The sequence below is a fragment of the Ranitomeya variabilis genome, chromosome 2, assembly GCF_051348905.1.
Source record: "Ranitomeya variabilis isolate aRanVar5 chromosome 2, aRanVar5.hap1, whole genome shotgun sequence".
In the NCBI taxonomy this organism is placed as follows: domain Eukaryota; kingdom Metazoa; phylum Chordata; class Amphibia; order Anura; family Dendrobatidae; genus Ranitomeya; species Ranitomeya variabilis.
Genome location: NC_135233.1, coordinates 1,002,005,350 through 1,002,023,913, shown reverse-complemented (window position 1 = coordinate 1,002,023,913; position 18,564 = coordinate 1,002,005,350).

The following is an 18,564-nucleotide window of genomic DNA, read 5'->3' as shown; positions in this document are numbered from 1 at the left end:
GGCATCCTCAGTTGCCATGACATGGTCCCAGTTTACTCAATTAAGTTCTTTCCTTAATTTGTTGAAATAATATTTCCTAAAGTTTTAGGTTTTTGCATGGCCCCTTTTGAATGTTTGATTGAACATTACATTGAAACTTACCATATTAAGGTCACTGCATCCCAAATGCTCCCTGACCTGTAGATCTGAAATTGTATCTGATCTATTTGACAGAACCAGATCCAGATCCAGCAGATTACCTCCCCTGGTTGGTTGGTTCATCTACCAGCTGAGAGAGAGGTAATCGTCCTGAACTGCAGATAAGAACTTGTAGCTTTTAGCACAACTAGAAGATTCCATGTCCCATTGAATGTATGGATAATTAAAATCCCTCATAATGACTCTATTATTATATGCTGCCTTTTTAATTTGTTGCAGCATTTCATCCTCTATATTAGAAGGCTTGTAGCAAACTCAAATTTGCAGCTCTCCATTATTGCCATCCTCATGTATATTTACCCACATAGACTCTACATTGTTGCAGCTCCCCCCAATGTCGCCATTGAGCACAGATTTTAAGTTATCCTTTCAAAATGTGTAACCCTCTACATTTGTCACCCAGTCATGGGTTTCGTCCAGCCAGGTTTCCGTGATGACCACCACATCGTATTCTATGGCTAACATAAGTGTCTCTAGGTTATTAATTTTGTTTGTGAGACTTCTTGCATTTGCCAGCAGATATTTAATATTATTAGCACCTTTGTTACGCCTACTCAGCTCCCTACTTTCCTTGCATATCTCAGCTCCCTTAAATCCTCATTGACTTCTAGTGTCTCACTCCCTCTGTGTCTATCCCCTTATTAGTACAACTACCCTCACCTCAAATCCTAGTTTAAAAGCTCCTCCATCTGTCTGACCATTTTTTCCCCAAGCACAGTTGCACCCTCCCCATTAAGGTGCAGCCCGACCCTACCGTAGAGCCTGTAGCCGGCAGAGAAGTTATCCCAGTTCTCCTTGCATCGAAACCCTTCCTTCCTACACCAATTTCAATGTCACTTATTTATCTCGCTAAGCTCCCACTGTCTTTCTAGTGACACTCGTGGCACTGGCAGTATTTCTGAAAACACCACCTGTTCAATCTGGTCTAGAGGACGCTACTCCTGTCCTCTAATGATTTTCAAGGTATTTAACTGACTTGCTGTGATCAGCAGTTTTCAGCATCATGTTCGTTCTCAATTTGAAACTGAACCTTTCCAAAACTGAACTGCTTCTGCTCCCGCCATTTACTAACCTCCCTTAATCTGACATCTCCCTCTTCGCGTGTGGCACCACAATAATGCCCCAGCAATCTCTTGCCCACTCTTGTCACTTGCATCTGAAGACCATCTCTAAAATCCGCCCCTATCTCACCATGGAGAAAAACAAAAACCCTCACTGTTGCCCTGATCCACTCCCGACTTGACTACTGTAATTTTCTATTAATTAGCCTTCCTCTCACTCGACTTTCCCCTCTTCAGTCCGTCCTTAATGCAGCAGCCAGAGTCATCTATCTGGCTAATTGTTACTCAGACACTTCCGCTCTGTGCCAATTATTGCACTGGCTGCCCACATATTATATGATCCAAATTAAACAGCTTGTTCTCACTCACATAGCTCTCCACAGTGCAGCACCCCCCTACATCTCCTCCCTCATTTATGATTATGGGTCAACCCGCAATTGACTTTTGACTAACATCCACAGTAATCCGTACTTCCCACTCATGGGTCCAAAACTTGTCCTGAGTTGCAGCAATTCTTTGAAATGCTCTACCCCAAGAAATTAGGACTGGGCACAACTTATACAGTTTTAGGCGCTCCCCACATCTGCTTAGGGTGGCCTATCACATTTCCTAATTGAAGTCCTTTTAATATATAGCCTAGTCACTGTCTCTCAGAACATAATTTTACATAAAACTCCACCGCATCCAAAAGCACTACAAATATTGGCTGGTGACCAGCTCATGCAGCCTTTATCTATCCCCCATTCCCTCAAGATTGCTGGACCATCATTGTAAATAAGTACCTGTACTTATTACATTATTTTCGCTTTAATTATTGTATTATCTTAAACTATGTTACTAATGACTGTTGTCTATGAACCTCTGAATTGTAAAGCGCTGTGGAATATGTTGGCGCTATATAAATAAAGATTATTATTATTAGCAGCATGTTCTCAGTTGTAGCTTTGCTTTTGTTAGGTGTGTTTCTTGCTCTGTTTCTGACTTCTGATCTTGCTGATGACCTCGGATTTGTTGAGACTATCCATGTGACTTATCCCTTCTGCTTTTGACGCTCTCTGACTTCAGGTATCTAAACCCGGACTTGGCTCCTATCTGTTTGTTGTACTCCCTGGTTTTGACATACCCTCCTGGCATTTGACCCCAGACTGTTACTTGACCACTCCTTTGTCTTACCATTGTGTACTATGAGTCCTCCTAGTATCTGACCACAGACCTCCCGACTACCCTGTCTCACGGCTTGCCCCTGAATAGTGACTCAGTATCACACCAATCACACATATTTTCTAGTCCCATTGCTCTCATTTTATGTTCCAACCTTTTATGTGGCCCCCATATCAAACATCTCTGAAAAGTCAGGATAGACAATAGTAACAGCCTTACCCTGGTTCAGTCTCGTAGAAGCTGATCAGATTTTTCTGAGAGAACCAATCACTCTTAAACCCATGTTGATGTTGTGTCATGGGATTATTCTTATTGAAATACTCCAAGATAGCATCTCCTAGATGTATGGGATGTATGGGGGTGTATGCCATCGAGGCCAGGGGATTTGTCTACTTTAGTGTTTCAAAGGTGATTCTGTACTTCCCACTGGTTAAGCAGGTGACATTTAATGGAGATTTTATGGTATCCCTAATAGTGTCATCTGTCATGGGATTTTTTTGTATAAATGCTAAAGAGAAAAAGGAGTTTAACATATTGGCCTTTCCCTCATCCTCTTCCTCCATTTCACCCAGGTTATAATTTTTTTGTTTCTTACTGTTTATGTAGTTAAAAAATGTTTTTGGTTTCTTTTGCAATGGGTCTCTCTGTTTCAATCTTTGCTGTCTTGATTTGCTCTTAACACAATCTATTTTTTCTTTATAATTATTTAATGCGTCATCACTACACTCTTGCTTTTCTCCTCTAAACACTTATTTTTATCGTTTATTGCGCCCCTTACAGCTCTATTTAGTCATAGTCATTTTCTGCTATTTCTAGCTTGTTTATTTCCATAAGGTATACAGTCATAGCCTTATGGAAATAAATTTGGCACCCTTGAAATTGTTCCAGAAAATGAAGTATTTCTCCCAGAAAATTATTGCAATTACACATTTTGTTATACATGTTTATTTGCTTTGTGTGTATTGGAGCAATGCAAAAAATGCAGTAAAAAAAAGGCAAAATTAACATAATTCCACATAAAACTCCTAAAATGGGCCAGACAAAATTGTTGCCCCCCTCAACTTAATATCTGATTGCACACGCTTTGAAATAAATATCTGCAACCAATCACTTCTGTGGAGACACGGGGGTCAACGGGTGTTCTGGTCCCATAGCCTAACCCTCATGGACCAGGGAACATCCTACCGAACGGCCGCTCTCCTTTCCCTATGGGCGTAATACTACTCAGACAACACAGGGTAAGGATAAAACAGTGTGGTAATACTTTATTGAACCACAAAACAGGCAAATAACACATAGAACAGTCCCAGCACAATACACCAAATGGTGCAATATTACAGTGTCTTACCCTTCCGCTAACTCGCTGGGATAAGAGCAGCTGTGACTTCAGAGCTTCCAGAGCCAACAACCATACCTGTGGCATGCACAGAGAGGAGGTAACAACAAGCTTAGGAAGCTGAGAGTTCATTGAGGCACAAGGTCAGGTGACCAGAGGGTTACAACCTGACTTCTCCGAACATCTCCATGGAGCCAGGTGATCGGTGGGTCCCTTTCCTGACTTTCCCATACGTATTCATGGGCTCAGGTGACCGGTGGGTCCAAATCCTGACTACCCCAAACGTGTCCATGGTTCAATGATGGTCAGTGGAGCAGATCTGTATTCTTTCAGCCAGGGCCATGGTCCCCTAAGCTGGCATCCTGTAGAATGTCAAATCTGTGTCCCTTGTGATGAAGTTAAAATCTGGCATCTATACTGTAGAGTGTTTCTGGCTGTGGTTTTGTAATGAGTCTCTGGATCTCTTGGAAGTCTGGATGCATATGTTACAGAGGCGCATATCCTCTTTTTATAGTTAACAACTGTCCTTCAAGCCAGCATCCAGAGGACAAGAGAAAGATGTGATGAGGTAAACTTGCATTGTTTGATTATTTATAGTTTATCCTTCATGTCTGCAATGGTCATTTAACGTATAAAGGAAACATCCATTGTTCAATGACCCTGTATCACTGTCTTGCAAAGATAGCAGACAATAAGTTGTAGGAACTGATATAAGAGGCAAACATTAGCCATTCATCCATTTACAAATATCAATTTAACCTACAAGAAGAGTCAATGTTTCAGACTCTTGAAAAACTGAAAAACATACGCATAAATTCAAAAGTCAACATATAGATAAAAGTCAATGACTCCTGGTTTACTGCAAATAGATGTCTGGTAATTAAGAAAAAATACTGTGCGACCCAAAATCCTTTGATAATCTTCAGATTTCTTGGTACCTTGCATACAGTCAAGACACCAAACTATCTTTGAACCTCCACCATATTTGACTGTAAGTATTGTACTCACAATGAGTAAGGCGGCAAGACCGTTGAAACGCGTTTGATTTTAATTTAAGCCTGTGACTGTCACTGAATCACCCGTTTTTGTGTCTATGGATATGAAGATGGACTTTGGATTTATGTGCTTTTAACAAAAATGGAATAAAAGGTATTTTTTATGGACATCACCCACGCTGGACTTCTGCTTTTCCTATTGTGTTTGTAGGTCTCATTCCATTTTTGGTAAACAGTAGAATGATGTGCTTTACCAAACAGCTTCATCTTGGTCTCATCTGTTGATGTTTTCCCAGAAGGATTTTGGCTTACTCATGTACTTGTTGGCAAACTACAGTCTAGCTTTTTATGTCTGTGTCAACAGTAGGGTCCTCCTAGGTCTTCTGCAATAGCATTTCACTTTAAATGTCGACTGATAGTTTGCGCTGACACTGATGTACCCTGAATCTGCAGGACAGCTTGAATTTCTTGGGAACTTGATTGAGGCTGCTTATCCACAACCCGGACTGTCCTGCATTGCACCCTTTCATCAATTGTTCTCCAAGGAGATTATCTACAGTGCCATGGGTTGTAAACTTCTTGATTATGTTGCGCACCATGGACAAAGGAATGTGAAGATCTCTAAATATGGACTTGTAACCTTGAAATCATTGATATTTTTCAACAATTTTGGTTCTCAAGTACTCAGACATTTCTCTTATCCTCTTTCTGTTGTCCATAACACACACAGACACACAATGCAAAAATTGAGTCAAATTAATCAGATTTCGATCATAGAAGACATTCTGATGTGCAGAGTATTGGGGATGTTGGAGATGGTTGTGTGAAGAATGTACAAGGGTTGTGGTAAGAAGGATATCTTCTGAAGACTAGAGATTATGTGCAGGAGGTATCGGGAGATTGGTTCAGAGATGTAGGGGGTAACAGATTATGAATGCCCTTGTGTGCAATTGTTAGTAATTTAAATTGGATTCTCTGAGTAATTGGAAGCCAGTTAAGGAATTCACAGAATTCGAAGACAGAGGATAAATGAGGTGAGAGAGGTGGATTACTTAGGAAGCAGATTTAAGGATGGACTGGAGAGTTAATGAGCGTTAAGGCCCTCATAAAAATGATACTAATGTCAGCTGAACTCACCAATATTAATGGGATGAACTGATACTCTAATGTATATGGGGGCGCCCGGCAACTGATCACTGGGGGAAATGTTCATCAGGCACATCTGATTTTGGACTGCCAATTGCTTCGTTCTCCCAGAGATAAGTAATTGGCAGAGATATCTGTAAAGAATGATGTCATTTACTGTGATAGATAGGTCTGGGGGGGAAGTAAGACATCCAGGCCTCTCTTGAACCCCTCGACTGAGTTCACTATCACCAGCTCCTCAGGCAAGGAATTCCAGATTCTCACTGCCCTGAGAGTAAATAATCCTGTGTTGTATCCTGTAATAATCCTATGTTGGTGGAAAAACCTTCTCTCCTCCAGATGCAGAGAATGCCCCCTTGTGACCATCACATTTCTCACATTTCTTGGTATAAACAGATCATCGGAGAAATATTTGTATTGTCCCCTTATATACTTATACATGGTTTTTAGATCGCCCCTCAGTCGTCTTTTTTCTAGACTAAATAATCCTAATTTTGCTAATCTCTCTGGGTATTGTAGTTCCCCCATCCCCTTTATTAATTTTGTTGCCCTCCTTTATACTTGCTCTAGTTCCATTATATCCTTCCTGAGAAACGGTGCCCAAAACTGTACACACTATTTCATGTGCGGTCTAACCAGGGATTTGTACAGAGGTAGTCTAATACTCTCATCATGTGTATCCAGACCTCTTTTACAGACTGATACACTCTGGGATTCTGCACAGCTAAGAGGTGACATCTCAGCATATAGGTGATACTGAAAGACATGGGACTGACTATATGGGTTTTCCAGGCCAAATGATAAAGATGTGTAGAACAGAGCCTTTAGGGCAGGGATGTCAAACTCAAATACAAAGAGGGCCAAAATTAAAAACTTGCACAAAGTTGCCGGCCAACCTTTATAATTATTAAAAACATGTCTACAATTGAGGAAGTTTCACCTTGTCATTCCTTACAGAATAAAGGCACCACATAGTTCTCCATACAGAATAATGGGTCCCACATAGTCCTCCATACAGTATAAGGGCCCCGCATAGTCCTCCATACAGAATAAAGGGCCCTACATAGTCATCCATTCAGAATAATGGACTCTACAAAGTCCTCCATGCAGTGTAATGGCCCCACATAGTCCTCCATACAGAATAATTGGCCCCACATAAAAAATAAGAATAACTCTACCCCAGCTGTTCCAGTCTCTGCAGCGTGTCTTCTGCAGCTCTTCACTGCTTGACATAGTGGGCGCAAAATAGTGGCAACATCACGCCCGCTACACTGAGATGCAACACAGAGGGAGAGTGATAGAGGAGGGAATGTCAGTTGACGGGCCCCCTCTTCCCTCATTGCTATATCTGAATTCGCATCCAGGATGCCGATACAGTTAAAGGTGCAATGCCGCGGGGCAGTGCCAGCACGGCAAGCCAAATATAATCACCCTGCAGGCCAAATTTGGCCCATGGGCCAGAGTTTGTCATGTGTGCTTTAGGTACCCCAATCAAGAGAGAGCAGGATGAGGAGATAGAGTGGGAATTAGAGACTCCAAATGTGTGGTTAGTGACAAGATCTTTGCTACCAAAAGATGAGAGGATCTGCAGTAGGAGGGAGTGGTCAAATAAGTCAAAGGTGAAGGACAGGTCATGGAGGAGGAGTACAGAGTATTGTCTGTTGGCTTTGGCAGCTAACAGGTCATTTGTAACTTTGGTACTGACTATTTCAGTAATGCACATCTTTAAATTAGTATAATTGGAATGTGTCCTTTGGACAGAGTTTTGTTAAACAGGATTTTTTTTCTCAATCAGATCCAGACATATACTAAGTAAACATATAACAAAAGTGCTTGAGACATAAATAGAAGCATTTGAGTACATGACAGAATGTCTTTCACAGACAAGCTGTCCATTGTTTTTTTTCCAAGTTTAAAAAATATGGCCCATGGATATAACAGATGCTGAAGTTGGTTCTTTAGTCAACCAGTGTCACATTCCCCAATGATATTAGTCATAAGTGAACTTTGCTTATAATTTAGTCATTTTTTTAGAAAAAAAAGCGAAAGAGAAACCTACGAGTAGTGATCTGGTGACCAAGATGTAAATTGCATACTACCCATATGTGTGATAAAGGGATTCACTTTAGACTATATACTATACTCTATGGATTGATTTACAGTGTACGACAGAAGCATTTCCCAATGTATATCCTAAACTTGCAAAACACTGGTAAGTGGACTGCAAGCTAAAGGGACAGGGCTTCTGCGGAGAGGATCACAGTCCAAGGGTCTGCTCATAAATCATACATTTGCTATGAAAAATGAACGGAAAGTATCAGCCTGTAAATTAAATTAAAAAAAATTGAAATCACAAGCAGAACCGATTTACGTGAATTTCATCGTAGCAACTGACAATGTGCCTCAGTAGTTTATATGGCCCTCATGTGCCTGTATGCACGCATGACTATGTAAGGGGCACAAGGAGATGTCCGTAAATATGAATGTTTGCCTTCCTTGTTATGCTATTGTAAATAATTCATGTTGTGCATATTTATGGCACCCGTTGTGTAAATGCTATGTATGATTACTGTGATAGTTGTAGGGAAAGCATAGTACCCTAGATTGGCCACTAGATGGGGGTGCAGATTTATTCAGCTTGTAAATAATTAAGTGGGAGGAGCTTACGGCAGTTAATCTGGGAAACATCTGGAAATTTGCATCAGTTGGGCGGAGCGCCCTGTCAGGGCAGTCAGCTCTACAGCAGCCCAAGATCCAGTCAGGCAGCATCAGAGCTAGGAAGGCTACGAGAGAAAGAAGGAAGGCATTGAAAGGGTCACTGGCAGGGCAGTATAAGTGGGACTGTGGCTAACAGGGAGGAAAGAACTAAGCAGTACGGACAGGACACTCAGAATGTGGTGGCTTGCTAAGTGGATGGATGTCCTCGGGACCAGGGTGAAATGGTTTAGAGGAATCCCTAATAAAGTCAGACTGGGCACAGGACGCTGGAGGACCGGTGAGCACGGTCCGTTCCGGAAGCGGGCTTAGTAAAGATGAAGGACAGGCAGATAAAGAGGAGAAGCTGTGTAATGCAAAGCCTGAGGTAAATGCGGGCAAGGAAAGAGAGGAGACAGGGACATAGAAGGAATTGTGTATTGTAAAGCCTGCTGTCAATGCTGAAGAGAACCATTACATGCCGTTTCTAGTAAAATTCATTATTCAAGCATTCAACGGGACTGTGACTCTGTTTATTCTGTTTCGGCTGAGGAAAACGTGCAGATCTTTATAGGAAGCCCCGAAAGAAAAGAGCAGCAGGTATGCTGACTGTGAGTCGTGGAGTGTATGCGAGGAGAGGCCAGGGTGTGATGGAGCAGAAGTCCTCAGCCACATCTACCCGCTTGCCCCACCCTTACAATTATGTCTAAGCTTGCTCCTGATGAGATGACAGATGGTGTCCTCAGTGTCTCCTCCCAGACCTGAGTCAGGCCATGAGTGAGCTTATGGGCAGTCTGTGGCGCTATTTGATAATGTTGGTGCATTGATACACAATGTCCCAGAGGTCCTCAGTTGGCTTCAGGTTTGAGGAATGTGAGGCTCAATTATGGGCATCAATGTCTTGGTCATCCAAAAACAGAGCTCACTGCAACAGTGTAAGATCTTACAATGGCTATAAGGATTTCATCCTGGTACATAACAGCAGTTAGGGTACTTTTGGTTATCATGTGGAGATTTGTGCAAACCTCCAAACATATAACTCCCCAGAATATCACATTTGTCACATCTGCTCACACCTTCCCACTGAAGGCTAGTTTCACACTAGCGTCGGGAACAACCCGTCGCTGTGCGTCGGGCCGACGTTCCCGACGCTAGGGTGGTCTCCGCCGCACAACGGGGGCAGCGGATGCATTTTTCCCACGCATCCGCTGCCCCATTGTGAGGTGCGGGGAAGTGCGGGGAGGTGGGGGCGGAGTTCCGGCCGCGCATGCACGGTCGGAAAAAGTGGACCGTCGGGAGCAAAAAACGTTTTTTTCTCCCGACGGTCCGCTACCACACGCCCAAGCGTCGCAAAACGGACGCGACGTTTGGCAATGCGTCGCAAATGCGTCGCAAATGCGTCGCTAATGTTAGTCTATGACGAAAAAACGTATACAGCAAGAACTTTTGCTGGATGCGTATTTTCGGCAAAACGACGCATTTGCGACGTATTGCAGTTAACGCTAGTGTGAAACTAGCCGAAGCTCATTTTGTAGGACTCTCACAAAGCTCCTCATGTTCCCCTCAAAGAAGCAGCAGGCATTCGTGCTGCTGAGTTGATGCTCTTCCACTGCCCTATCTGGCTATCCTTGTATAACTATCAATGTCATGGAATCTGATCCTAGCTCTTGAGACCATGTTAGGAAGCACAGTAAATAGAGATGAGCGAATTCTCCCACCAAAATTTTGTTTAAAATTTATTGTGAATCTCAATACTGAAATGCCTCTATTTACCTGGAAAAAAACACGTATAACACTTAGGTCTCTGAGGTGTGCATTGATTCCGTGCTGAGCTCTGTAATGCAAAAACCTTAACCTATCTGGAAAGGGGTAAACAGATTATAATTTGTGCTAACTAGCAGTCTATTTAAACACACACAGCAGTTTAAGAAATTGTGGACTACCGTACTTAAATTGTATAAATGGTCAAAAAACTATCTCTTTATGTGGGCAGATGCCTGCCTTGCTAATGTTTATACATAGGCAGTGCAAACGGAAGAAGCCATAGCTATTTCACATGTGTAATGCAAAATGATTATCAATCGGATTTTTCACAATTCGTTTAAAAAATCCCCTTATTTATGGAGAGAGAACACTGTTCTCTACCTAAAAAAGTATTGATTTCTAACCTACGACTGAAAAAATTATCCCTTTATTGGGATCCAAAAAAGGTTTTCTACTCACAAAATTATGAAGCAATTACACAGGCTCTTTATGCAGCCATCCAAAAATTATCTCTATTTTAGGGATGATGAATAAGCTAGTTGTTTTCAAAGCCAATAAGCATTGGTTTGTTACCAAGCCTTTCCAAAAATGTGTACAGCAGTATGGTATAGTACTATAAAACACCTTGGGCAGCCAGAAGATGGGTGACTGGCGTGGCTCTGCAGTGGCAATAGCAACTGCAGTAGCCGCACAGTAGATAATTAAGACCATAAAGGCAAAGAGATGTGTAGCAGTTTCACCCTGGCAGCAGCATTATTACAATATAGATGAGAAGATGGACATTGAGTAGATGCTTGGCTGAACGTGGGCCATTGGCATTGGTTGTAGCAGAATGGTGTAGAAGACAGACAACATATAGACAGGCAAATGGCCGATTTATACATTTGCATTAGCCGTAGATGAATGAAAGATGGCGCTGATCCTTGCCTGATTCATTTTGACAAATGTTAGGTATTCCACGCTTATGGTGGATGGTCTGTTTTTTGTATGACAAAGCCACCGGCCGCACTTGATATCCTCTCTGACATTACAATGGAGGCTGAAAATTATATGACAATATGCCCATAGCAACCTGGGCCATTTCTTGCCACTGACCCAGTTTGTTGACCCAAAAGTCCATGGAATCAAGGCTCAGGTTATCTGCCTCATAACTGACAGGCTAAGTTCAACTGGACCTGGTTGTTTGGCTCGGGCGTCTCTGTTGGCTATAGTGCATCTGGTTGTCGCAATGAAAGATAAAACATCTGGTCTGCCAAGTCAAATATATGGTAGGTGTAGCTGCTGATTTCTTGGCTACTTGATGAAGCAGTAGTGCTAGCACATGTGAGGGAGCGTTGTTTTTGCAGTTATCTCACAGAGGGATCTACTAGTCAGTGTTGTGGGTGGGTAAGCTTCCACTTAGTAAATGCTTTGCAGAGCAGGTAACATAGCTTCTCTTGGTAATAAGTCAATTTGGACTCCCTTTGGAAGCTGTAAATTCCCCTCACTTTACTTTAACAGCGAGGGTCTAAAAGTGTGGTTATCCAATAGTCATCCCTTTACTTGATTGTTAATAATACGCCTGTCATCTCACAATCATTTCACCATAAACTTGCCATTCTTACCAGCAAGACTGGGGGCCCTATTGGTTAATTTTACTCATACTACTGCAACAGTTGATTGTCATGGCCAGCGTTGTTTTCATCACTATTTTCATTCTGTCAGCCTCATCCACTGCTTGTGCCAAGTCTGCTTCCCCCTTCACATCCACCTGCTTCTACTACTTCTCATGCTCGTCCTCCCAAATCCTACAACTTGTAACAAGGACCTTCAGGGTATGTGCACACGTTCAGGATTTCTTGCAGAAATTTCCTGACAAAAAAACGGACATTTCTGCCAGAAATCCGCATGCGTTTTTTTCACATTTTTTACACATTTTTTGCGCGCTTTTTTTGCGGGGTTTTTTTTTCGTAGCTTTCCCAATGCATTAAATAGCGGGAAAAACACGAAAAATCCGCAAAATTAATGAACATGCTGCTTTTTTTTACCGCGATGCATTTTTTGCGGAAAAAAACGCATCATGTGCACAAAAATTGCGGAATGCATTCTAAATGATAGGATGCATATGTATGCGTTTTTTATGTGTTTTTTATGCGTTTTTATCGCGTTTTTATAGCGAAAAAAATGCAAAATATCCTGAACGTGTTCACATACCCTAACAGTCTCCAACAGACATCGGGTGTCGATGAAGAAATGCAAATTACTATTCTTTATCCATACCCTCATAGGTGCAAATTACTATTCTTAATCCATCCCTTCTTGTATTTTTGTAAATATTTTTTCCATGATAAATATGATGAAAATAATATTGTTGATTCCACATTTGTTCCTATTAACAAATTTTGTCGCCTCTTTAAAGAGCTTCAGTAGTCAACACGTGTCCTTCATTATCTGCTATTGTCAGATCTCAAAGTAATACACTGACATGCCTTGGTATTCGATCTGGTGGACCTGTGCTCTTCTATCGAATGTCTATGTCCGCTGAGCCTCAGCAGGTTCTGTCGCTGTCCGGGTGCTGATTACCTTTTGCTTTTGTCCATTCCTTTCAGACACCAGGTATTTTTCATTTGTTATCTAGTCTGTCCTATTACACTGTGGGTGTTATTATTTAAAAATACCCCCTGCTGGTCTTCTCTGCTGGTGATGAGTCTTCAAGAGGATTCTGCTTGGCATTATATACCTAATTTTGTGTATCTTGGCCATTCAGATAAGCTTACTGCTGGAGTTTCTTTCTTATGCTACACTCTCCCTTGATTCCTTAGGAGGTATGTGATAGAATCATAAAATACTAGAATTTGAAGGGACCTTCAGGGTCATTGTGTCCAAACTCTTGCTCAATGGCAGGATTCACTACACCATCTCAGACAGATGTCTGTCCAGCCTCTGTTTGAAGACTTCCATTGAAGGAGAACTCACCACCTCTCATGGCAGCCTGTTCCACTCATTGATCACCCTCACTATCAAAAAGTTTTTTTCTGGGGGGCGTGGCCTAACTGCTGATGGAGTAGGTCGCACAGAGTGGGAGCTCCTCAGCCAGGAACCCTAAAACGGCTCTCTTCTACCTCCTCTGCTATATTCTTTGCCTCCACGATACCGCCGCTGGTCCCCGCTGCAGTGGTGAGTGCATGGGGAAAGCGAAAACAGGCGCCCGTGACCCCTCAAGGAGAATCCCTGACTTCTTTGCCGCTGCCCCGCAGCTCCCGCCGGCAGCCAAGATGGCGCCGTCCTCCCCCAGGTCTTCCCGCTCTGCACAACGTAACGCTCAGGCGTCGCAATCGGGTGGTGCGGCGCTGAAGTCCAACGCAGCAGCGTTCAAATCTGGCGGTGAGGCGTCGCGTTCAGGCGCTGCAGCGTCGGATTCGGCCGATGGTCCGGTGACTGCTGCTCTCCTCAAAAACCTTCTTGGAGACCTCAGAGCTTCCATTCAGGAGGATATGCGCAATATGCTGGCTGAGCTTAAGGGGGAAGTGGTGGAACTGGGTAACCGCACAGACCGTCTGGAGCGTAAGATGGCGGAGCTGGTTTCTTCACACAATGACCTCTGGGATGCTCATGAGGCCCTGCAAACCATGGCTACTAAAACCCACTCTAAAGCCCTGGATCTGGAAGACAGGTCCAGGAGAAACAACGTCAAACTCAGGGGCATTGATGAATCTACCTTGTCAGGAGATTTGAAGTTATTCCTGCAGGAATTTGTGGCTGCAGCTCTCCCTCAGCTTGCCCCAAAGAAGGTCATAATCGATCGTATTCACAGGATCCCTAAACCGTCCGGCTTGGGTCCCTCCGTTCCAAGAGATGTGTTAGCGCGCATACACTTCTATGAAATGAAGGAAGAATTTCTACAGGCTCTACGGAAAAATCCAGCGCTCCCTGATAGGTTCGCACGCATTGCTGTTTTTCCGGATCTCTCCCCAGGTACTTTGGCGCTTCGGAGGACCTTTGGCCCCTACACCGCCATCCTCAGAGAGAAAGGTATCCAGTACCGCTGGGGATTTCCTACCAAGCTTCTCATCCGTAAAGATGGTTCGATCACTACCTGCCTAATCCCGGCTCACGCGGCCTCCGCTCTCTCCAAATGGGGACTCGCGACTCCTGAATCTCCGGTTTCTGCATCCTTTACTAAGACTGGAGGTAACAATGGCCCCAGGGCCCGCATTGCTCCTGATTGGGAGGAGGTCTGACTCCACGGCTTTTGTGGCTCCTGGCTATTTTCCCACACGGTTGTACTCTGGTTTTTTTTTTCTCTCTTTTATTTTTTCTTGGTTTTTGCTGCTGTGCTGAGCCCTCTTTTGAGGATCTCTACAGCTTTCTTGTGCCCCATAGGTGAACTGTTTTTCTGATTCTCACCTTTTTGGACTCAGGGTTTTCCTGAATGGACTCCAGTCCGCTAGTTTATTTGTTACTTGTGGTATGTCTTGTTTGTGTCCTCCCGTCTCCTTCCCCCCTCCCCCCGGTCTACTCACATGTATGCTTTAGTTCATTGACCATATTGTGTCTTCTTTTATTCACAGATTGTCAGTATTTGATGATTACCAAATTGTTTTTATGTTCTCATTATGAGTATCTCGCTACTTTCAATTAATGTTAATGGTCTTAACTCCCCAGGCAAGAGGTCTGTTGTGTGGCGCCAATTAGGTAAATCCCGCAATGATATTTTGTGCCTTCAGGAAACGCATTTGCTGGAATGTGACAACCAGAGAATGCACTCAGGCTTATATCCGCACCAGTTTTTTGCTAACGCCCCGACTAAAAAGGCGGAAGTAGCCATTTTCTTTAGTAGGTCCAACTCCTTTCAATTGGTCCGTTCCATTGCAGACCCGCTGGGTAGGTTTATTGTGGTGTTATGTCTCATTAACAATGTACCCTATACCATCGCCTCGATCTATGGCCCTAATGTGGGGCAGCTCAGGTTCCTGGAGGGGGTTTTTCAAACCCTTCACGATATCCAACATGGTCACCAGTTGATTGCTGGCGACTTCAATGTCCCAATGTCTAAAGATCTGGACTGTTCTGCCTCCTCGCTATCAAGATGTGAAGCGGGGCCCTTAATCAATTCTTTCAACCTTCATGATATTTGGAGATATCTGCATTGCGGCGAGAGAGACTACACGTTTTTGTCTCCCAGGCACGGTTCCTATAGCAGGATTGACTTTGTGCTGGTGAATGACGTGGCTCTCCCTCACTGTACTTCAGCAGATATTGGAGGCATTACTTGGTCGGACCATGCTCCGGTGTCCCTCACCCTGAAGGACCCCCTGGCCATTAGACCCCCCGGGCATTGGCGTCTTAACGCCCATTTCCTTGCTGACCAAACCAACTCCCAATGCATAGAGGCGGCGCTGAGTGAATTTTTCGCCTACAATGATACTCCTGACATAGCGGATGACACCCTTTGGTTTGCGCACAAGGCGGTGATTAGGGGCCACTTCATTAAACTGGCAGCCAGGGCCAAGAGGAAGTACAATGCGGTCCTTCACTCGGCTCTGGAGGATTTATCTCGTCTGGAGTCTGCTCATAAATTATCTCCTACTCCAGCCCTTCTTTCTGACCTTTCTAGGGCCCGTTTGCATGTCCGTAACCTTCTGCTCCACAGGGCTGAGAGGAACCTGAGGAAATCTAGAGCGAAGTTCTACACAATGGGGGACCGAGCGGGCGCTCTCCTGGCCAGACGTGTTAGGAAGAGAGAGGCTCAGTCTAAGATCCCATTCTTGCTTAGGCCTGACGGCTCCCAGGTGAGGAACCCGATTCAGATTGCTGAGGAGTTTGCCTCCTATTACTCCTCGCTCTATGACCTCGGGTCTGACCTAGGGATTCCCCAGCCTTCGCGGGAGTCAATTTTGGCGTTCTTGGATGGGGCTAATCTCCCCTCGGTTACCCAGGAGCAGCTCGCATTCCTAAACTCTCCCATTGTTGAGTCTGAACTCTCACAAATTATTAGAGATGCTAATAAAGGTTCCTCTCCTGGGCCAGATGGTTTTTCCTTTCTCTACTACGCACAGTTCTTTTCTGTTCTCTCCCCTTTCCTTCTGCGGCTTTTTAATAGTTGGATGTCGGCAGGTAGTATTGGGGCTGAGGGTTTGGAGGCTTCCATTGCGACTCTCCCCAAGCAGGGGAAACCCCCCACATCTCCGGGGAATTTCCGCCCGATAGCACTGCTAAACTGTGATGTGAAGATCTATGCCAAGATCTGGGCCAACAGACTATTTGCAGTTCTCCCTAGTCTTGTTCACCCAGATCAAGTTGGGTTCGTCCCGGGTAGGCAGACCAGGGATGGCACCAGGCGCCTGATAGACCTTTTGGATGTGGTGGAGGGGGGGGGTATTCCCAGTGTATTTCTGTCACTCGACGCTGAAAAAGCGTTCGACAGGGTACACTGGGACTATATTGAACTCACTTTGGGGAGATTCGGGCTTACTGGACAGATTGCTAGAGCTGTCATGGCATTGTACTCCAACCCCTGTGCGTCGGTTCGCTCGGCGGGTTTTAGCTCTCGGACGTTCCCTATTCGTAATGGTACGCGTCAGGGCTGCCCCCTCTCACCGATTATCTTCGCTCTGGTTATGGAGCCCCTGGCTGCGAGAGTTAGACAGTCGACGGATATAAAGGGAATTGTGGTGGGGGGATCGGAACATAAAATCGGTCTTTATGCTGACGATGTAGTATTAACTTGCACTTCACCCTTAACCTCGTTGAACGCCATCACCTCCATTCTAAATGAATTTTCAGCGGTTTCGTATTATAAGCTTAATTTGACAAAATCCACAATTTTCCCTCTGTTTCTTCCAACTTCCCTTCAGGTCCAAATCCAATCGAAATATGCGTTCATCTGGGCCCCCCTGGGATTCACATACTTGGGCATCAAGATAACTAGGTTAGACAACATAGTCCGTGCAAACTGTGAGGAAACTCTTGCAGAGGTCAGAAGAGGTATGGATCAGTTATCGAATACGACTCTATCATGGATGGCTCGTATACAAACTGCTAAAATGTTATTCCTGCCTAAAATTATGTACCTCTTCCGTTGCCTTCCCCTTTTTATTCCCTCGAAATTTATCTCTGCTTTCCAATCGCTGATTGATAGGTTCGTTTGGAACAAGAAACCTCATAGGGTCAAGCGTCGGATTATGTGTTTACCGTACTCAATGGGAGGTCTGGGTGTTCCGGCGGTTCAATCTTATTATAAAGCGGCGATCCTTGAGCCTCTTAAAATATGGTGGGATGGGGACTCACGTCTGCCCTGGTTTCTTATCGAATCTCACTTTGCCCCCCAAAACTCGTTAAAATTGCTCTTAGAACTCCAATTTCTCCGGGTTCCCCTTGTGGGCAGGTGTCTCCGCTCTGTCAGGACTGCTACAAAACTGTGGGCGCTGCTTATTCCCTCTCTACTGGGGTTCATGCATGATTATGTCTCTCTACGGGCTCTGGAGTATGCCATCGGACACATCTCTCTCTCCTCCTGGAGGAGGCGCGGGGTGCTTCGGGTGGCGGACCTATTCGGCTCAGATGGCCTTCTGTCATTTGAGGTGCTTTCGGGGAGGTTCTCCCTGACCGCCTCTGACTTTTTCCAATATTTCCAACTCCGTAGTTTCCTCAGGACTCGTCGCTCATTCGGGGCCCCCCCGCCTTTGACAGAGGACTTGGTCCATAGATTTTTTAGACCTTCCACTATATTGTCCCATGGCATCTCCATTATTTACAAAGCCCTCCTATCCTGTGGCGTTGCTGACAAATTTCAATTCATGACTTCCTGGGAGTCCTCGTTGGGTTTTGAGGCTTCCTTGGAGGACTGGCAATTTGCAATGATACATCCCGCTAAATTCTCTTCATGCATTGGCCACTTGGAACAGGTGAAAAAGATACAACTACACTGGTATATTACTCCGTCCCGTCTGGCGAGGTTCTCTCCATCCTCCTCCCCCCTCTGTTGGAAGGGTTGTGGCGCTGTGGGGTCGGCTTCCCATGTCTGGTGGTCATGTCCGCGGGTTCGGGCTTTTTGGCGTGAGGTGGAGGCACTGATTATTGGGCTGACGTGTCTCCCCCTTCTGCTGAGTGGGCAGCTTGCGGTTCTGGGTATTTCCCTCATCGACCTCCCCTCCTCTCTCCGGCCCGTAATCTCTAATGTCCTTGTTGCCGCCAGACAATGTATTGCAAAGTACTGGAAGTCCCCGGC